At 57.1% G+C, this 22022-nt stretch overlaps 1 protein-coding gene across 2 annotated transcripts in view; it reads right to left on the bottom strand.

Annotated features, from left to right (window-relative positions):
* Positions 1–21462, bottom strand: part of PLXNA2 (plexin A2) — a 212273-nt gene extending 190811 nt beyond the window's left edge. For both annotated transcript variants that reach the window (XR_014816621.1, XM_021063894.2), the window contains exon 1: positions 20751–21462. The gene's annotated coding sequence lies outside the window, so the exon portion shown is untranslated. The remainder of the gene's footprint in view (positions 1–20750) is intronic.
* Positions 21463–22022: the final 560 nt, after the last annotated feature.

Raw genomic sequence — 22022 nt, 5'->3', positions numbered from 1 at the left:
AGAAATAGACTTACCAAGAAAACAAACTTATGGCTACCAAAGAAGAAAGAAAAGAGGGATAAATTAAGAGTACAAGATTAACAGGTTGAGACTGCTACACATAAAATAGATAAGCGAGAAGGATTTACTGCAGAGCCCAGGAACTATATTGAATAGCCTGTAATAGCCTATAATGGAAAAGAATCTGAAATGTACATATATGTGTGTGTGTGTAACTGAATCACTTTGCTGTACACTTGAAACCAATACACTACTGGAGGTCAACTATACTTCAATAAAACAAACTAACAAACAAAAGACGAGGGCTGGGACGTCAGAGCAGTGAGCAGCTGCTCCTGGGCTTCGCCCCAGCCTCTCCCGTGTCCCAGGGCAGGGAGCAGTCTGTCCTCTCCCTGCTCTCCCTTCCAACGAGTGGGTCCTTTAAAGTAAGATCAAAGCCAGCACGGAAGGAGACTGGAAGGTGACCCCAACCCACTTCTCTGTTTTTAAATGAAGAAACTGAAGCCCACGAAGAGAAAACACCATGTTCAAGGCGCCCCAGCTCGACTCAGGGACAGGCTGCCCTCAGAACCCGGACCTTGTGACCAGAGGTCTGACGCTTCCTCTGCTGTCGGCGAAAGGGTTCGGGGAGTCAGTTATGTTCTGCCTCGACGCTGCCCTGTTTCCGGCGAAAAAGGTGCCTTCCGATCGTGGTGGCCCCAGGATGGGCAGAAGTGAGCCTGGCACTGGGCCTGGAGGGGAGGGGGCGTGCGGGGCAGATTCAAGGTGGCACAGGATTATGGGGGAGGAGAGTGACAAGGACGCCGGGAGGGCCCGATTCCGTGTCAGGAAAACGACTTCCCCAGGCCCCGGCCGGCCCAGGCCGTCGCCTCACACACGAATGGCACCCGTGCTGTGACTTGGGGGATGGGGGTCCCCGACCAGATCCCTCTGGGTTGTGGACAACCTCGCAGACAGGTCAGGTGTAAGGTAAGCTCAGCAGCCTCTTTTTCGCAAAGCGTTAGAAACGCAGCGGAAGGCCGAGTGAGACCTCAAGGGGACAATTCTGTCCAGAGAGGCTCCCTGGAGCGCAGAGCCAAGGAGATTAGGGAATTTTCTGACATGGAATTTTCCTGACAGTTGTTTAGGAATATGTCTACCCAGAGGCAGGGGATTGGTCCCAATGACCCGAGGAGGCTGCCTTTGGTGTCGGATGGTTATGAATTAAACTCTATGAGCACAGGGAACTAGAGTCAAGATCCCGTGATAAACCATCATGGAAAAGCATATGCAGGAGTTCCCGGCGTGGCTCAGCGAAAATGAATCTCACTAGCATCCACGAGGACACAGATTCAATCCCTGGCCTCACTCCGTGGCTTAAAGACCCGGCGTTGCCGTGAGCTGTTGTGTAGGTTGCAGACACGGCTCGGATCCAGTGTTGCTGTGGCTGTAGCGTAGGCCGGCGGCGGCGACAGCTCTGATTCGAGCCCTTGCCTGGGAACCTCCATATGCCGTGGGTACGGCCCTAAAAAAAAACTGAAAAGAATATGCAGAATAACATATATATATTCTTTATATATATATTCTTATATATATATATACTTATTCTTATATATATTCTACACAGCAAAATAATTTTGCTGTGCAGCAGAAATTAACACAACATTGTAAATCAACTATACTTCAATAAAATTTCTAAAATAAAATTTTAAAAAGTCTATGCGATTCTGGGGCCTCTGCTCGTCCCCTGCGTGTGGAATGAGCCTGAAGGACCCGTCCCGGTGTCACTGGCTCGGCTGTAATGCAAACATTCCCAGGGGCATGCCGTCTAACCGCGGCCTCGGAGGCGCTCCCGGCAGGTTGGGCAGCTCAAGGTGAGCGGAGGGTGAGCTCAGAGGCCGGGGTAATGCCCGCAGCTGAAAGGCCTCAATTAGAGCGAAAGGAGTTATCTGGTATTTAAATAATTATTAGATGGAAGGAATAATCATGGGTTTGAGCTGATTTTTTTCCCCACTGTCACCCTGATGGCGCCTATAATATTATTATTCAAATGCCCATGATGCTCATTGAGAAGAGACCAGGAGGGAGCAGAGAGAGGGGGGAGGGGGCAGGGCGGGGGTGGGAGGGGGGCCTCATTTAATCTCCATGTGACAGGGCTGCAGGAGGTATGATTAGTCTTTTTCTTATTTCAGCTGTCACTCAGGCACAGATACCAAGATTGTTATTAGCGTATTTTATGCACGCGATTTAAAGGGAGAGGGGAGGGGCCGCGGGGAGAGGGAGAATTTCCTACAGAAAATAACGGGACCAAAGGACCAATTTAGATGTCACTGCTCTACCAGCTGCGTGTGCTTCATTAATCGAATGTCATTTTTTCCCCCAGACTCTGTGCTGTTATGTGGAGCTAAGTGGCGATACCTGGCCCTGGAGCCAGCAAGTGAGAAGGCAGGTGAGGGGAGGCCGGGAGGAAGCCGGCCCTCTGCCACCTGCCCTCTTGGCATCTTTACTGAGAAAGTGAAATCCGCGCCCTTCCTCCCTGCCGTGTGTGTCAAGGCAACTTTGTTTTTTTTGGCTGTGCCCATGGCAAGTGGAAGTTCCCAGGCCAGGGATGGAACCCACACCACAGCAGTGACAACCCCAGATCCTTAATGGCTAGGTCACCAGGGAGCTCCAGGGCAGCTTCTGAGAACATGCAGTCACCTCCTCTCACTATGAGACGCGAGAGCCCTTATTTGCCTTTATTTACATCTTTTTTTCCACAAGTGGCTAAATCAGATCCAATCTCCAACAACCAAGAAGTGAGGGAAGGGAATTCGGGGAGGCCCTGGCACTGATTGGCAGGAAGGGAAGAACCCATATTCCAGGCGGTGAGGCCATGAGGGGCCTCTTACCAGAGCTCCTGTGCCTCCAGGCTTTGGCGGAGGGAGGGAGCAGCGCCCTTGAGGCCCTTGGGAGGGATGGATTTTCAGCCTCTCAGATGGCATTGGGCCAGGAGACATCAAGAGCTGGGTTGTGATGCGAAAGAAAGGCAGGATAGCAGGGGTACCCCTTCCAGGGTGCACCCCCCAAATTCACATGCTGAAGCCTCAACCTCCAGTGCCTCAGAAAATGACTGTATTTGGAGACAGGCTCTTTACAGAGGTAATTAAATTAAAACGGGGTAATTAGGATGGGCCCGAATCCAAATGCATCAGGGTCCTTATAAAAAGAGGACATTGGGACACAGAGGCAGGTAGGCACAGAAGGAAGACAGGTGAAGAGACACAGGGAGAGGCGGGCCATCTGGAAGCCAAGGAGAGGAGCCCAGGCCAGCCTCTTCCTTCATGACCACAAGAAGGAGCCAACCCTGCCCGCAGCATGACCTCTGGCCTCCGGAACTGGGCGACAATCAGCTTCTGCTGTTCCAGCCACCCGGCTGGTGGGGTTAATGGTTTGGAGTGGCAGCCGCCCTGGCGAAGGACTGTGGCTGCCAGGAGAGGTGCACTCACCCATTTGGCCTCGGAACAGCTACCTTCAGGACAAGGGTGTGTACATGTGTGCAAGCACGCGTGTTTGTGGCGGTGGGGGCGGGGTGGTGCATGGATGCCGTCGAGGGGCCAACACACTATGAGATGGAAGTCTCTTAACCTCTCTGGGAGAACCGAAGACAGCAGGACACGCATCCCCGTGCACCCGGCAAGGGGCCGGAGAGGCACCTGCCCTGCCTCCCCAACTGGGCCCCGTGGGGTCCGACCTGGGATTTGCCCCTCGCTCACCTCTCGGGCTGGTGCTGCAGAGAGTTCCTATCCACTTCCCTTCTGCTGCCCTCTTCCGCTCCTACCCAGAGAGCCCGTGTGTCCCTTGCCAGACCCCAAGGACAGCAGGGGACAGCTGTGCCTCCAGGGAGCCATCCATCTCCCCTCCGTTCCCCCTCCCCCAGCTCTGTCCCGGGACCAGCCTCTGCACTCCAGGGCGGGTGTGCTGTCAGGGCTCCCCCAGGGCCTTAGCCAAACACCCAGTGTTTGCGCTGTCTTCTCACAGGCTGTAAAAGTTTGGAGTTGTCCCCCTGAGTTATGAAGGGTTCCAAGACAGGCGCTCACTGGATGGGTGGCTGAGGGAGGGGCCAGGCTCCTTTCTGGGGGCTGTCTGGGCCAGCCTGGGCAAGTCCAAACACGATTCATTCCCGGCCCGGGGCAGGGAGATACCCGGCCTGACCCTGCAGACCCGCCCCATATGTCATGGGCTGTCAGAGAGCTCCCAGAATTCCCTTTATTATCTAAAGGTCGCCACCCGGGCAGCGCCGAGCCGGCCCAGGGTATAAACTAAACTACAAGAGCAATCAATTTCAAGCAGCTGCCAGCCTGCCACCCCCCGCCCCCGCCCCTTCCTCGGGGCTCTGCCCTCTTCAACCCCCTCTGGGGGATGGCTAGGGAGGACCGATGCCTTGCCACGGTCACCTCGCCCCTGGGGCTGAATGTCTGCGAATGAGCAGGACTGCGAGGCAGGGGGCCCTGGGAGCATGCGTGCCCTCTGCGCTATGGGGCACCTGGAAAGGTCGCCCCAGTGCTCCCCAACACTGCTGGACCCGGCTACACAATCCTGGCAGTGGAGAGACTCTGCTGGTAGGCATTGCGGGATTACGGCAGGAAGAGGGATTCTCAGGCTCCCCTCCAAAGCCTGGCAAAGGAAGACAGGCAGGATATGCCTTTGCTACGTCAGGTCCAAATTCAGGTTAGGAGACCTCATACCATAAGGTCCGTGAGTAGCTAATGACAGCAATTATCATTTCTTTTCTGGGACAAAAATAATAAAGAGGAGCGGCTCTCATTATTATTATTATTTATTAACCACCTGCTATGTGGCTGTGGGTACATGCGATGGGTAATTTAGTGATTACATTGCAAGCTGGGTATTATTCTCCCCATTTCGCAGATGAAACACCGGAATCTCCAGAAGGGAGCGTGACCAGCACCACGAGGCTAAGAAGAAGCCCCACGTTCTGCTGCCCATGCTGCCCCTGCTCTTCCGCATCGCCTCGAGGTTTAGAATTTATTTTTCAACCAAACCCTCTTGGCGCCAGTCTGAGAAGACTCATGAGCGTGTTAAGGAAGCTTTGGCAAGCACTTTACTCTAAAGGTCAAAACTTGAGGCTCTCCTTTTATTAGGGAGATGGAGCCGGGCTGGGGGCAGGGGTGGCAAGGGCCGAGGTATCCGTTAAAAGGTGGAGTTCAGGGGTGTTTTGTGGCAAGAGGTTTGCTGGCTGGCAGTCACCTTTCAGGGAAATTCCAAGTGATCTATCTTTCCAAGGAGCCTGCAAGTGTCTCTCCTGCCTCCTCACCATCCTTCCCGCATCAGGATGAGCCAGGGACTCGGGTAGAGACGGGGAACGGGAGCAGGACACAGGGTAGAAAGTGCCCGACTGGGAGATTAAATACATTAAAGTTACTCCGAATGATGGCATATTACGCTGCCAGGAACTGCAATGTCTTCAAAGAATGGCGATGTGGCTCCAGTTCTCGGTAGAGGCGGGATGGGGGGCGAGGGGAAGGCGGACAAAGAGAGGAGAGAGTGAAAAACTAAACCCCAGACCTTCATCTGAGCTCTCAGGCTGCGCACAAGAATCCTAACAGCCCTCAGGAGTCCCCAGGGTGAGAGCACTCCCTGTCTCTCTCGCACAGCTTCCTGTCCTTCTGCCCCCTGGTGGCCACTCTGGGGACATAGCTCAGGGGACAAGGTGTGCGCCCCATTGCTGCTGCCTAGTCCTCACATCGGGGAAAGTGGCCATTAGTGCCAGATCAACGTGCAGTTTTCAGTCTGTGGACAGAAGAAGGGATAAAGAAGACGTGATACACACACACACACACACACACACACACACACACACACACACACACTGGAATATTACTCGGCCATAAAAAAGAATGAAATAATATCACTTGCAGCAACATAGTGGACCTAGAGATTAGCATAATGAGTGAAGTAAGCCAGACAAAGACAAATATCCTATGATATCACTTATATGTGGAAATCTAACACAAATGATACAAGAGACCTTATGTATCCAACAGAAACAAACGCATAGATTTCAAAACCGATCTTATGGTTACCGTATGTGAAACTGTGGTGGGGAGGGAGGAATTAGGAGAATGGGCATAATATAGACACACTATTGTATAGAAGAGATAACTCACAGGAACCTATAACACAGGGAAGTCTATTCAATTGTTCATCATAATATAGACGGGAAAAAAGAATGGATATATGTATGACGGATTCGCTTTGCTATACACCTGAAACTTACTCAATATCATAAGTCAACTATCCTCCAACACAATTTTTTTTTCAAAGGGTGCATTTTTAAACACCATCTGATTCCAGACGTCAAGGTTCCCCAAAGTTCAAAAGAGAGGTCCTCTTTACCAGCAAGCCTGGGGTTGCCTCCCTGCAAATGTGCATGTGAGACAGTCAGGGTCACCACCCAGGCCTTCCACTGTGACGGACCCAGCAAAGACCGCTGCCAACTAAGACTCGACCGTGGATTTCCTGTACGGTGTGCCTTGTACGGCTTGATTTCTGGTGCATCAGAAGTCTGACTCAGACTAACGTGGCCAGGCTTATGGCCAAAGGAGGATATTCCACCTACAGAAATGCCTTTCTTGGCTCCCCGCTGTTGTCTGGACAGACTCAGGACTGCTAAGTGCCCCAGTTCAAGCCCTCCCAAGCGGGATCTTCTTTCTCTGGCCTCCCTTTCGACGTCTTCCAGAGTGACGCCACTCCCGACAAGCTGGTTCATTTGCTGAATCCCGAAACCCTGGCGCAGTTTAATCTCTGTGGTCCCCTTGCCCTGCAATGCTCAATTCCAGAATCTTCTTGGCCTATCCAAACCTTGTCCACCCTTCAAAAATCTCAGGAAGCCTCTAGGCCCTCCCTGCCCCCAACCACCCATCTCCCCTCCAAAGTCAGTTAGAAAGGGCTGTTTCTAACACGCACCGCCCTGCAGTGTGGCCCTCTTTTTATGTGCGTATGTTCTATCTCCCACTGAACTAGTGGCTCTGGGAGGCCGTCTCTAGCATCCTGATGCACTCAGCGTAGATCATACGCTTTCCTCATGTGCCAGGCTGCCCTGGGACAGGACCTGAATGAACACACTTGGCTCAATGACTTGTCCTACCCGATCTTTGGGAGCTGGTGAGGAAGGGAGTAAACCATTTGGGAGGGATCCTGGCTGTTGTTCATCTTAAAGCACAGTGGGTGAAGAGCAAACGGCATGGGCGAGGTGGAGAAGGTGGGAGAAGGATGGAGAAGAGCGGGGAGATGCCAGCTCTCTTTGGAAGGATGCCCAGTGCAGACAGGGCTGGTGCAGGAAAAGTCTTGGCAAGAGAGCTCTCAAGTCATGAATCACACACTATCATTGATCACATAAAAGCATATACTAATAAATGGCCAACTGACAACACGAAGAGCAGAGTGGGCGGGTCGAGACCCCCCCCAGGAAGGGTTCGGAGTGGGGCTCTTCCATGAGGAGGCCACACTCACTGGGACACGTGTGGCCTGGAGGCAGGTGCAGAGGAAAGGGGATGGGCTTTGGAGGCAGATCTAGGGGAGAGTCTGGCTTTACCGCTTACTGGTTCAGTGACCTTGACTGTGATATTTAACCTTCTGGAGTCTCAGTTTTCTCAACTATAAAAGGACACCTCCCAGGGTTGTGGTAGAATGAATGCGAAACGGATGTGGAAGTGTTTTGTAAACGCTACTGTTTTGAATAAACACCACTTACTCTCGGTTCTGTTTTTGGAGAAACACTGCCAGAGGGCATCCTCTCCTGGGCAACAATGGCCAACCTAGATGGTGGCGACAGCAGGCGAGGCTCTGTTTCAGCCAGGCGATGGGGTGGTTCTTGTGCGTGGAGCTTGGGGACCCAGCTCCCAGCTCCCCAGACCCTGGCTTCTAAGAAGGAACTGGGGGCTGCTGGTCCCTCATAGCCCTTCTCCCAGTCCGCCCACCCCCACATTGCCCCACCATGATCCTGAGAGTGATTTAAGGACCACTTTTGCTACTCTGGCTAGTGGGAGGAGGAGGAGATGCTGAGAACTGCTGATCCAGGCTGAGCTCCACGTGTGGGGGGCTCTCGCCATGCTGGGTCTGGTCAGCACATGGCATGAAACTGCCCACCCTCATCTCCCCCGACTCTCTTCTCTCTGGGGCTTTTCTGGAGGAACAGCCAGCCTTGGAATAAAAAGCTGTAACTCCTTTTTAGGAGGAAGCCTCTTAAGCAGCCTGTGTCCCCACCCTGTATCTTTCCACCTTCAGTTTCTATTATTTTTCTCTCTTTGTCTGAGACTCGGAGCTCTTGCGGAAAAGATCCCGAGCTGTCAAACAGCGTCTCTTAAGTAACAGGCACATTCACACGCATGCACACGGAGCAAGGAAACCGCGGTGGTTCTGGATAAAAAGGACACGTGGAGCCTGCGGGGCGGCTGGCACTTCACTTCGGCAGAGGTCCCTCCACATCTGGGGCTGGTCTGAGCCCAAACTCACATGCATGGGCCTGGAGGACCCTTAGCCCCCGGGGCGAGGAGGGGAGAAGGGCCTATTCGAGGCTCCTGTGGCCCTGCAGAGAGGGAAAGTGACGGGCAGGATTATCAGGGAGGCTGACACAGGGAGAAGAATGTGCTGGAGGGGGAGGGGAGACGCAGGCCAGTGCGGCGTGGGGCCACCTGGGGGGAGATGAGAAGACTTTCAGAGTGAGGATCTGGCCCTGATGATGAATGGGGTGTGAGCGAGGAGCCTGGAAAAGGGTAAAGCAGCCAGGAGGAAAGCAGGAGGGAGGGAGGCGGGAGGAGAAAGAATGTGGAGGTCAAAGAGCAAAGAAAAACTCCTGGAGTGATTGATTCAAGATCCCACATGCTGCGCAGCCTGGCTGGTGCCTGGGGCCCTGGGACCGGGGGCCCCGCCTCCCTCCGAGGCCCCGCCTCCTTCCGCGGCCCCGCCTCCCTCCGCGGCCCCGCCCACGTAGAGGCAGTGGGAATCCCGAAGACCCACGCCCTGTCCCCTGGAAAACCTTCCCTATGATGTTCCGTCCTGCGTCTCCAAGGGACCTGGCTGTGGTGTAAACTAGCCTTTGCGCAGCCATCTCCTGGTTGACGCAGAAGAATTCCTTGTGCAGTGTCGCTTGAACGCACCCCTCCTGAGCCTGCGAGGGGGACAGCGTAGCATCACCCCTTCCTAGGTGAGAAGACTTAGGTCGACTTGAGGTAAACTTTTTTTTTTTTTTCTTTTTTAGGACCGCATCCACGGCATATGGAAGTTCCCAGACTAGGGGTCTAATCGGAACCACAGCCCCAGCCTACCCCACACCATGGCAACGCGGGATCCGAGCCGCATGTGCGACCTACACGACGGGCAACGACAGATCCCCGACCCACTGAGCCAGGCCAGGTACCGAACCTGCGACCTCATGGATCCTAGTCGGCTTTGTTACCTCTGGACCACAAGGCAACCCGAGGGGAATGATTTTGGCGAGCGTATCTGACATGGAAGTGGGCCTTGCATGGGGGCTCCTGGAGTTACAGGTGTCTCCTGCTGCTCTGCTGCCTGGAGTTGTAGGTGCCACCAGTGATATCACTGGGGACAGACCACTTACTCCGGAGGTCTCTGCACTCTCCCTGCCTGCAGGCCAGGCTCTGACCATACCTGGGACATGCTGTCACACTCTTTCAGAATGGCAGTGCCATGCAAGGAGCTCGACTCAGGCTTGAGTTCTTGGGAAGATGCCATGAGAGAGGAAGGGGACTGCCTGGAAGCTTGTGGCCCTCCAACAAATGCCACTTGGCTCCTGCCCAGCCCTGGGGAGGGGCTGAGGACTGGAGCCGGCCCAAGGGCTGGCACAGGTGGTGGCAGATGGAAGGAGTCCAGAGGCCGGGCTTTGTAGGGAGTAAGGCTGGGGTGCTAAAGTCCCCTTTGCACCCAACCTGCTCTTATCTATGGGGCAGAAAACTATTTGGGATTCTCCTTCCAAAGACCCTGCTGAGGTCCTGCAGCTGGCCCCAGGGCGCAGGCAGCTCCTCCTCACCTCCGACTTGCCCTGCCCACCTCCTCCCCGCTCTCTCCTCTGGCTCTGCAGTGCTCGGCGAGTCCCAACCCTGGCAGATCACTGATTAATTCAGGGCTGTTTAATAACCCTTCTATTTCGATGAAACAAGCTGTCTCGTTTTCTTTATTTTTAACACCGACTTTCGTTTCTTTGCTAAGCATCTTACTGTCATTTAAATTTCTCTGTCTCCAACCAAGCTGATAATAGACTGGAGTGAGCAGCTGCTTCCGTCCTGTTTATGACAATGATTAGAAGTTAGAGCTGTGCAGGCGGAGAGCTGACCAAGTCTCGGTTCACACGGGTCTGCCCCTCCTTGTAGACAGAGTGCTCATTTTAACGGGATCAGGACAATCCCGGCCCCAGGGGAGGCCAGGGGCTTACCCCAGCCCAGCCTTCTTGGCACCTTGCTCTGAGGGGAGTCCTGGGGGTGACGGTGTGAGAACAGCTCTCTTTGCTGGGGAATTAGGCTGGCAGCAGCTGGGTGGGTCATTCTCACAGCCCTGACACTCAGCTTCACTTCTCAGCAGGGCCTTTTCCTCTACCGAATTCCTCTTGAGACCCGGTCGTCATCCTCCCATCTTTGCTTGAATGCCCTAAATGATGGGGAGCTCATTCCCTTTCTAGATGCTGCCCTGCAGGTTGCATGGCTCTGGCTTTCTCTTGACTCCTGTGCCCCTGCCATACTTATACTCATATGGGCATCACTTGGGTGCCTCCCCTGTCCCCTTGCCACACCGTAAGATCCTCAAAAGCCAGGATGGCCACTTGCCTCCTTCCCATAATACTTGGCACGCAGTAGATAGTCAATAAACCTTTGTTCAAAGCAAATGATGTTGTGCCAACTTCAGTTTCCCTGCAGGTAATGTCCCTGTCTTCTGCCTCTGCAGGCTCCCGCTGAAGTGTCCTGTTTGTCTCCCCCGGACCAGTGTGCAGCCTCTTCCTGTCCTCAGGCCAGAAATGGCAGCCTCCTCGGGAGCCTGGGCCCTACTTTTCTGTCCAGGCCTGGAGTGACTGCACAGCTGATGGAAACCTTAGCCAAAGACACGGGGGGCCTGCGGCGGAAGCCAATCAGGTGGCCTGGACCAGGTCCTCTGGATCCCAGTTCCGCCTCCTGTGGCCTCTGGGTCGACTGGGCAGCCTGAGAAAGCTGGCAGGTGCACGGTGGGCAACCCTTGCTGGCCCTCACTCCCGCCTCCCAATCCGGCAGACACGCAGCCAGCACAGGCTGCAGGCAGCTGCGCGGGTCATTGTCTCACCCTCTCAAGTGGTGAATGCTGAGTCTATAGAGACCGCCACACAAACAGTGCCCACACCGCCCCCAGGGAGGGAGGGGCGGCTGGGCCTTGCCAGGGCCATTGACTCTGCAAAGAGCAAGGCCTGCTGTGGATGGAGGAAAGCTGCTTGGAGCCATTTAAGGGAGGGGGGCCTTTCTACACCCAGAGCCCAGTGCCATGGAGAGGCATCAGGGTGTCGTAGGGCTGGAGGACTGGCAGAGCAGGGGAGAGGCCCGCTCCTGGGGACTCCTGCTCCAGCCTAGGGAGAGAGGTGGGGTGGGGCTGGGCCCAGGGCTGGAGAAGAGCAGACTGGAAAGAGAAGGCGGCTATGCGGGCAGATGGGGAGTGTGCTGGCGGGCTGGGGCACGTGGGCTCCTCATGAGGCCACAGCGTGACGGGTCCCTCATAGTGTGGCACAGGGTGATCCACTTTCCCAGGCTGGGTTCTGCTCCCAAATCTCTTATGTGGGCCTGGTAAAAGCTGCTGTTTCCAAAGGCTCGGAAACATTTCTCAAGCAGTCTCCATAGAATACCTACCCTTTTGCAATTCAAACTGTTTCCTTAATAAGATTCTGGAAAGGACAATCAGAGCACCAGGCCACACTCACTTGCCAGAGGTAGCTCTCGGACCCGTGCGGTCAGAGGCACAGGGCTTCTTCCTCGCACAGGCACCTTCCCATGCTCTGCACTTCCAGCAAGGGACAAGGCTCTCGTGCCACATCTGAGAGAGTCATGGGGAGCTTCCTGTGCGAGCGGAGCTCAGCTGAGAGGTCTCCCTAGACATCCTGCTCCGAGAAGCCCAGGGATCAGCGCCGCCAAGGATCTAATCCTGGAGCCCCAGGGTCCAGCACGGGTTCTGGGCCCCAGCTTCTGGGGTGCTCCTCATGCTGCATCTGTCCCATTCACATCCATGCTCCTAGGAGCTCTCTCTGCAGGGAGATGTAAGCTGGTTGCAGACAGGCTGCTGGGGGCCCATGAGCTCTGCCCCTGGCCCTGCCGTGAGAGGCTGATTCCCAGAAAAGTGCTGACTTACTAGTTCTCTGACCGTATCCTTCATCTCTACTCTTAGCCCTGAAGGCATCAAAGCCCCAAAGGGAGCACATTCAGAATCTGAAGTCTAGCCCCACTGGCTGGTGCTAACCCCAAGCCACACATGTGGCGCCAGTGCCAGGATCGCCACTGGTTTCCCTGTCTGCTTCCAGCCTCCACTGGGTCTCCAGCCCTTCATTTATTCTTACATATAAAAACCTTCAGCACACAGATTTTTTTTTTAATGAAATCTTATTTTTCTTAGAAAATGCCAAACAAATTCCGAGAGAGAGGCAGAGACAGAGAGAGGAGCAAAACGTTCCTAGCTTGGCTCCCTTCCTGCTCTCAATTTTAGAATCATTTTGCACGTTTGCAACAACTGTCATTTTTCCAGCCCCCTAAGACCATCTTCCCATGCCTGGTTCCAGAAACGAGGCAAGCGAGGGCACTCGGGGAGTCACGAGAAGCACTGATGCCCACTGGGCAGAGGAAGAAACGAAGGTGCTGGGACAGGGCAGGAGGCCACTCTCCCAGAGTGTCCTTGGGTCCCCCTCGTCCCCCCCTCCTGGGCCTGGGAGCAAAGGAGGGATGAGCTCTGATCGACAGGTGGGAAACCTTTGGGAAGAAGGAAGAGCTGGAAGTGCGAAGGAAGGTCCTTTGTCCCCAGGTGTGAGGACCCTAACCTGACACCAGCCTCTTCCTGACCATCTGTTCTGTGTCCCCCTGATCGGATGGACGGAGCCTCCTGCAGGATGGCGCCAGGTGTGACTTCCCAACTTCACAAGCAGTTCAGATGGTTTGTCTTCTAAGTCTCTCACAGCTGGGTGCCCGGGGCCCAGAACCCGAAGGGCTTCACACCCCACAGGGGGGCACTCAGCGTGGGGCAGGGGGGGACTCAGTGTGGGGCATTAGACGTGAATTCTGTTAATTTCTGGATAAAGCTCAGGGCATGGGTGCCGAGCAGAAGTCCTGGCGGTGTGGATTTTAATTTCAGAGAGTCAAGGGGCTGGCGGGGAAGTTCTGGGGGGCTGGGCGGGATCGTGACACCCTGACTGCCTGGCTCCTGGAAAGCATCACCGCCTGCCAGCGTGGAGCGGGGCCACGTGGGGCTGCCTGGCCCAGAGGCTCTCGGGTCCAGGCCCGTGGGCGAAGCCTGGTCCTCCTGTCTGTCCTCCCGGGGAGAGGACCCAAGTTCTGAAAACAGTCTCCTCTCCCTCAGGTGTCTTTGTAGCTCAGGAGAAAACAAATGGGAGCCCGGGAAGCAGCGCGGGGGGGAGGGGAGGGTCAGAGGCCAGTGTGATATTTACCTGGCCCGGCTGAGGCCTTTCGCTTTCACGAAGCAGGAAACCACTTCAAAGGAGGCGAGATGCCCTCATCAGTTGTGTCTGCCCACTGGTGCCTCTACAGGACAGCCAGGCCTTTCTCACTCACCCCTTCCTCGGCTCCCGAACCTTCCACCCGCTGCCTCCTTCTCAGGGAGGTGCCCTTGACCTGTTCGTGCTTTCAGAGCAATCACAAGGACACCTGCCACCCCTGACCTTTCGAGCCAGCATGGCCCTGGATCTCCCTCGTTTCCTCTGAGAGTCAGTCACCCACCTCCGGTGGGCGTGGGGGGGCCCCGGGGTTACACTGCCTCATCTGAAGCCCCCTGTCCCAAGCAGAGCAGAAAGCAGAAACTGAGGCTTGGAGAAGGCCCTGGAGCCTAGAGAGTTCTAGGGGTCCTTAGCATTGGGGGGTGACTGCTTCTCTTCAGGAACACAGACAGACAGACAGACAGACACACACACACACACACACACTTCGCAAAGGCACAGACTTTTCAATGGTTTCAAAAGCCTCTGAAAGCCCCTAGCTCTGTCTGCCCAGTGCAGGGTCTTCCTTGCCCCAAATCTGATGTGAACATTCCAAGGTGCAAGCCAAACCCGACCTTCCATTACGGGAGCAGAGACAGTTTTTAAGTCGAGGTGAAATTCCACCCCCTTCTAACTTTCCTCCACTGATCTTCTTCTGCCTTCTCTGAGGACAGAACCCTGAAAAGAGAGTGCTTCTCCAGGTAGGAGGCATACGGAGGAGAAGGCCCGTGGCCCGAGGCTCCCCTGCTCAGCCAGGGTGAAGGGGAAAAGCCTACTATTTTTCCCTTGCGTCTGCTCCCTTTAAAGGGTTCCTTCAGATGAAAGTGGGTGCACTCCCTGCAGGATTCCGGACACCTCCATGTGAATACAGATGAGTAATAATGCTTCCTGATGAACCCCAGTGGCGTCCACACAGCCGGCTCCAGGGGACCGAAGGGAATGCAATTTACATGGAACACGCTGTGAAAGCCCTTGGGAGGGTGTGACTTGGAGACCTGGCTCTGGGATGTTGGCGGAGGGAAACACCTCTGGTGGTGCCAGTTGAAAATCCGGGGAGGAAAAAACTGCTCAGCGGTCGTTCTGAGAGGAAGAGGACTGGGAGGGCAGCGCTCAGTCCTTCTCGACGGGGACCTGTGACCTTCTCAGGCACCTGAATCTCCCCCCTGGAAACCTACACCCTCCATGGGCTACAGCCAAAGCTTCCAGGAGCTTCTTTGCTGGTGTGTCCTGTGACCCACTGTTAACCGAATTCTGCCTTAAAGTTCTGTGAGGGGCGGTGGCTTATAGAATTCTCCCTCCCCTTAGGCGCTGTAACAACCACCTTGAAGGTAGGATCTGCTGCTACCTTTCCCTCCTGGACTAAGTGTCACACAGCCCTAGCCCTGGGTAAGCAATGGATTTATATTTGGTTAAACCAAAGTGGCTTCTGCTTCCGGGTCTCCCTCTTTGTTCAGCACAGGAGCAGTGATTCCAAGGGCAGGAGGGAAGGTGGAGGAGCTGGTTTGTTGCCCTTCACCCCTTTCTTCCATCCCTCCCCACCCAGGTGAGAAACTGCGGTGGGAAGGGAGGCTCCCAAATACCCAGAGAGAGAGAGGCTGGGGGTTTAACCCCCAGATGGCAGAGGGGGGCCGTGAAGGGGCCCCGGTCAGAGGCTCCTCCTTCCTCGCAAAGCTTCAGAGAGAACACGTGCTGGTTGGAAGGGTGGGGGCCACAGAGGAGAGGGGTTCAGGCACCAGCTACTCACTCTCAGTCCCGGGACCCCTCCCCCTCTTCCTTCTCAAAGACAAGTTGAACTTTGCAAAGGCGAGCTCAGTGCCTTTTATCTCTCATACGGAAAGTAATTTTAGCCCAGGAGAAGCAGGATTAGACTTTCAGAACATGATACATTTATCTCGTTTGTCTTTTTTCTTGTCTCGCTCCTCCCGCCCCTCTCCCTGTGACCCCAGGTAAACTGGAGTCAACGGGAAGCCGAGAGGAGCCCTCAGAGGCTGGGATGGAATGGAAGAGATGCTTCTTCCCGGCCCTCTGCCCATCCGCAAGCTTCCCTTGCTTCCCTACCCCGTCAGGCAGTTATCATCTCCCCGGAGAGGCCAAGCCTCGGGACTCTGCTCTCCCCACAGTGTCCTCCGCCGAAAGGAAAGGGGGGATTCTAATTCAGAAAAAGGCTCCCACAGAGAGGATGAAGACCAAGACGAAATCACGGGGACAACGCGACATGTGCTCCGTCCCTCGGGGCTCTTTTAACAAGTCTCCTCAGGAGCAGTTTGGCCGCCGCCTGGGAGTGTTTTGAAAATCCGCATGTAGGGACCTGGGAGAAGGGAAGGCCCGTGAGCCCCCTCGGGGACGGGCCAGAAACTCCTCTTGCAGCTAGAGAAAGGCCAGAGGCTCTCCGTGGGCCCGCCGGGGCCCTGGACTGTCTGCTCACTGGCAGTGCCCGTCCCCTCCTGCCTCCCACCCCAGAGGCATCCTGCCGGCCCGCAGGCCTCTGCCCAAGCTGCTCACCAGGCTGGGCCCCACCCCGCAACGCTGCAGGCGCCCTTCCTGCTCGCCTGCAACCAGACGGGGCCCAGAGTCCCACTGGCAACAGGACCCTACAAGTGTGGTCTCTGCCTAGTGACAGCTGGGAGTTTCTAATATATCTTAACTATTTTTTTCTTCTCCTGGGGAAAAAAAAAAGAAAAAAGGCACAAAAGCTACTGCTCAGGTCCGAGCCAGGTTTTCAAGAGTGCCCTCTAGTGGAGAGAACCTGCTACTTCAGCTTCCCAACCCGGCCCGGAGAGCCTCCCCTCAGGGCCAGGGCGACCTGAGGACGCGCCCCAGGCCCCGGCTCTTCCTCTCCACTTGCTCTCCGCCTCTGCTCTCGGCTCTTCCCGCCCCATTCACACTGTCAGCCTCCCCGAATTTGTCTTCTTTTCCTATAGCTCTGCCTCTCTGCGTCTATCTGTGGCTGTTTCGGCATCTTGACTGGGGTCTTGCCACGTGCTCCTTGGCGTCTGTATCTTGGTCTGCATCTCTGGTCATCTGCTGGTCCCCCGGCCCCCGAAAAAAATCAGGGCTCCAAGTCTGATGAGCTAGATATGCCTTGACAAGACCTTGGATCAAATGGCCTATCTCAGAGGCCAAGGCAGGGACCCTCCTGCCAGCCTGGCAGGGAGGAGTGCTAGGGAAACCAGGGGTCCCCAGAGGGGAGGGAACTTTGGCAGAAATCCCCTCCCACCCCCACCCCCCAAGCAAGCTTGAGCCTCCTGGGGGTGGGGTGGTGTGTGGGTCTGAAGCCCTCTAACCTGAGCTTGGAGCACCGGCTTTGGAATCCCGTGTGACCCCAGCTCGCCCCCTCCATCCACGGCCCCTGCCATCCTGCCTGCTTCCCCATCGGACACGCATGCCGTCAGGCAAACAGCTGGCAAAGCCTAGGTGAAGGGACAGCTGTCAGGGGTGGGAGGAGGGTGTGGGTGCCAGGGAGGGGGAGGGGAGGGAGGAGGGGGAGCCGGGACTGAGCCAGGCTAAGGCGGGAAGGGCAGGCACAGCGGGGGTGGGGGTGGGGGGCACAGGACACCTGCTGGTCCTCGGGTTTCCTAGCGATAGGCTTCTACCCAAGCAGGAGCAGGGCCAGGCCAGGCCAGGGGTTAATGGTTAACTGACTGTGGGAGCGGGCGCTTGGGCACAGTTGGGGCCGGGGGTGGGGGGGTGGCTTTCTTTCTGTCCTCCCCCTCTTCCTCCTCTCTCTTTCCAGTCTCCACGACAAAGAACTTGCTCGCCTCTGTTTCTGCCCTTGAATTCCAGATGGAACACTAGAGGTTCCATATGCCCGAAGGCCAGGGATGGGGCCCCAGAGAGCCTGAGGGCTAAGCTGGTAAGGGGGTGGTGACCTGTCCCTCCCATCCACCCTCCCGCTCTGGGGACCAGCTGTTTGACCCCTGGGAAGAACTGCCTTTCTCTGTCTCCCCAGGGCTCACCTTTAGAAATGACCAGACAAGAAGGGGACGGACGCCCCATCCCTGTTGACTCTAATCAGGCATGAAATCTTTGCAACTAAGTGAAAAACTGTTTCCCATAAGGGGATCGGTTCCATTCATCACTGTTTGAACTGAGCATCTGGGAAGAGGAGAGACAGAATATTCACATATAATGGATTGATAACAGACTGCCCCTGGGTGGGGGGCGGGGGGGGCAGGGTGTGCACACAGAGCTGTGAAACTGCTAGGGCACCTCAAAGCCGGCTTCTGCCAGTTTCCCCGTGGACAACCCTGAGTTATTTGTAGTTAACAGACTGTAGGAACACAATGCTCCAGGCATTATGACCAGAGTGGGGGCGGGGGCTCGGCTTGGAGCGCCTCGCCTCTCCCTGTGCCCTGATGGACAGAGTGTCCTGGGCCCCAGTCTGCGTGTGTGGGGGGAGACAGCTGTGTGGCCGGGCAGGGAGACAGCTGGGGGAGGGGGGGTTGTCGCTGCTGGAGAGAGAAACCGCTTCCCCCCACAACAAACCCCGTATCTCAGAGAGGCAGCCTTAGCAAAGGAGGCAGGAACAGAGACTATAAAACCCCCCAACAGTGACAACTCCAGCGCCATAAATAGTTCATGGTACCTGAACTGGCGAGTTTAGGCTGCTGCCAGCTGCTGCCATGTATATTTAACTGTGTCACTGGTTTCCCCTCCAGCTCGTGGGCTTCCTCGTAACGTGCCCATGAACTAGACATGAGCAGCATCGCCAGGAGTCCTGGGAAATGGGAAAGGGGCCTGGGAGAGAAGGAGCTGTTCTTCCAGGGATTGCTTTTTCAGCTGCATTTTAAGTGCAGACTCCACCACAACAGACGGGAACGTGTACGTCCAACCGCACCTGCAGCTCTGGATGGTCAGGAGGTTGGAGGGGCAATGTCCCCTGGAACTTCGGGGACAGGGGCTCACTCTGAAAGGGGAGAGCCACCAACCTTGTAGTGACAGGTTTCTTTGGGGTGATGCACATGGGACAGCACCGTTTACTCCTGAAAGGCCAACCAGCCCTCCCGCCCTGCTCCAGCCTATGAGGGATCCCAGTTCTTACATCCATTCCAACAGAAAGGCCAGATGGGATCCCCTTGCCTGACTCGAGGTCCTGGGCTGAGGGGACCTTTCCAAACTCCACCACGTCCCATCCTGCTGCTCCTCGGCTGCAGCATCTCCACTGCACAGGGCTCCAAATGTCACTTCCATTTAATTGCAAGCCACTTTGCTCCATCCTAATGCAATTTGCCTGGGACAGTGAGGGAGCTGAGAGGGCAGCCTGCCCCGCCCTCCCTTTATGAACAGGTCCCCAAGAGGGTCAGCTGGAGGGCTGAGGGAGCACTGGCAGGGAGGGCAGGTCCCGGAGGAGGGAGGAGGGAGCGCTGGGATGAAGGCGGAGATGCCAGGTGGAAGAAGGGAAAAGCAACACAACCTCGCTGCTAGGGTGTCTTGACAGCCTCTTCTGAGTCTCCCTGGCTCCCTACTTTCCTCCTGACCCCACCTCACCCCCCAGGCCAAGGAGGGGAGGTCACAGGTATTGAGTTCAAAAGGTGCCGGGCAGGTGGGGGGGGGGTCAGAGGAGAGGGCTGCCAGCCTTCGAGGTGAATGCACGAAAGTTGTGTATTTCCATCAGGAATAGCTGAATTCCTCAGCCCCAGCTGTCTCTTCCAGGCCCGTGGCTCTGTGGAAGGCCCCAGAATCCAAAGCCTGCCCAGAGGGAAGCGTGAAGTTTCAAGGTCTGGGAAAGAAGCCCAGGAGGACAGGAGCCTGCTCTTGTGTGGGGAGGGGAGGCGGGAGCTCAGCCTGGCTCCTGCTCCCAGGAGGTCCAGCCCAGCCCAGCTGCCCATCTCCATCTGCCGTGCCCAAACTTTGTCCACTGTGCTCAGCAAGGAAGGGCGTGAGTGGGTGCCCACATTCCTGCGGGTTCCTCTGAGCTGCTGGGCCCCCAAACCAGGGCCTTAAAGGGGTCCTGTCTTCTGCCCCTTGCACATCCGCTCCTGGGATATGCAGTGGCATACACTAGGCTCTTAGATCCCCACAGGAGACCCAGGCTGACTTCCATGACCACTTCATGAGGCCCTTGTTTCTAGACGCAACTGACATGGAACCTCAAGTCCCCCACCCCACCCCCATTCTCTACCCTTCTGAGCTGAGTTGAAGTGGGCAGCTCCTCTGGGGCAAGGGTCAGGCCGAACAGGTGGCTAGTTGTCAGGGACCTGGAACAGCATTTTCTCACAACTCTCTCTTTGGTCAGCCAGCCCATGACTACCATATGGATCCAGGGACCTGTGGGATGGCTAAAAAGGGCTAGAATTTTCTAAGATCTCCATATCACTTCTGGGGTGGGGCAAGAAGAAGCCCAAGGAGGGAAAGAGTCTAAAATGATTAATAAGGAGCTTCTGGGACCCTGGCCGAGCTCCTCCTTGGGCCCCCAGCCATCTCTGGAACCTCAAACCAGGGGATGGTGCAGATGGGGGCTTCACCAGAAGGAAGCGCAGAGGGGGGTATGGGGCACTTGTCCCATTCGCTGCCCTGGAATCTCTCCCCGGAGCCTCTGGAAGCTGCGCAAAGGGGACCTTCCCCTTGATTCCCAAGTCCCTGGCTCTGAAGGAACAGTCGGCGGCCTCCGGGGACTCCTGGACCAGCGTGAACGCCCCCACACCGAGCGCCGGCCACAGTGGCCCGGGCTCTCCCGCTCGTGCAGGGTCACCGAGACCCGCATCCGGCTGCAGCTCGTGGGACAGCCCCCCGCCCCCGGGGCCCCCGAGGCCCCCGGGGCCGCAGGGTGCCGGCAGGTGCGCCGCCCGCCCGCAGCCCGGCGGGGAAGCGGGGCGCCCGCGGGGAAGCCCGGGCGGGAGGCGGCGGCGGCGGCGGCGGCGAGTCCGCCCGCCCAGGCGCGCGCGCCGCGCTCCGGCCCGCGGAAAGTGGCCGACCCCGCGCGGGGACTCGCCCGCCGCGGCGGAGCCGGGGGCTCGGGGCCGAGACCCGCGGAGGCGGGCGCGCTTCGGGGGAGCGGGCGGAGGGCGCCGCGGACGCCGATCGCCCGGCCCCGGGCTCCGCTTACCCAGCTCGGCGACGTCGGTCTGTCCTTCCGTCCCCGGTGCGGCCGCTTTGGCCGCCGGCTGCCGAGGCCGGCGTGCGGTCCCTCTCGCCGCCAGCAGCTCGTGATCACCGAGACGACCAAACCCACATGGAGTCCAAATTCATTAAAATCCACGTCAAGCCAGCAGCCACTTATCTGTATTCCTGAAGTGGCTCCTCGGTCTCCGGTCCGCGCGCCCCTCAGTCCTCTGCCGCCCCGCAGCAGCCCCACCGGGCGCTGTCGCCGGCTCGCGGGGGGAACCGGGAGGCGCCGAGGGGGCGTGGGGGGGTGGCTGGCGCTGTGTCTCCTTGGGAAGCAGCAAAGCCCCGGCCGTCTTCAGATTTTTCCAGCGCGACTTTCCGGGCTCCTCTGACATCAGCAATCGCGGCGCTTCCTTCCCTTCTCGCTCCCGGTCCGCTCACAGTCCCACTTCCTCCGGGAACCTGGCTCTCCGGATCTATTTCGAGGTTTGCTTCGCTCGCTCCGGCGCCCGCGTTCCCCGCCGCTCCCGAGCTCGCGGGCTCTCTCTCCGGATCGCCTGGCCTCCCGGCTGAAAAATTCCCAGCAACTGCGCTCCGCCGCCCTCCAGCTCCAGTCTGGCGCGGACGCCGCTCCGCCCGGCAGCTCAGGCTCCGGCGGCGGCGGCGGCGGCGGCGGCAGCGGCGGCGGCGGCAGAGCCCACAGCGCCGGCCTCCCTATATTACCATGCAGCTCATTATCATAGAGGCCGCGCGCGTTAACCCCTTCCTTGCTGGCCGCGCCTGCCCGGGCTGGGGCCGCGCCCGCCGCTGGCACCGCCCGCCGCAGCCAGCCCCCTGCCCCCACCCCGCCCGCCCGGACTTCCTCCTCCGCCAGCTGTCAACAAAGGAGAATGAGGCTGGGCATCGGGAGGCGGCCCCGCTGCTTTCCTGCGCCCGGCTCAGCCCGGATCCACCGGCCACCTTAAGTGGCCGAGGGGGCAACAAAAATCCTGCCCGGGGCCTGGGGATCCGGGTGGAGGCCTGGCAAGCCCAGCTGGCTCGGGCTCCGGTGCCGGAGCTCAGGACGCAGACAGAGCGGGTGAGGGCAGTGGGGACGTGGGCTTCCCCTCCTGGAGCACCACCTGTGCCCGCGCACATCCTGCACACCTCCCTCTTGGTCTTTAATTTGAGGGGTGCGTTGGGAGGTACCGGCCATGGCTGATGAGGTTAAGAAGGGGTTCTCGGAATACGTGCAGGCAAATTGCTTCTGCTCGTGAATCTCAAAAAGCCAACA

This window comes from Sus scrofa, chromosome 9, assembly GCF_054392235.1.
Source record: "Sus scrofa isolate SSC_HxYL_T2T_F1_AM1 chromosome 9, Sscrofa_HxYL_maternal_Yorkshire_Landrace_v2.0, whole genome shotgun sequence".
In the NCBI taxonomy this organism is placed as follows: Eukaryota; Metazoa; Chordata; class Mammalia; order Artiodactyla; family Suidae; genus Sus; species Sus scrofa.
The sequence above is the reverse complement of the archived record's forward strand: the minus strand, read 5'-3'. Positions and strand labels throughout refer to the sequence as shown.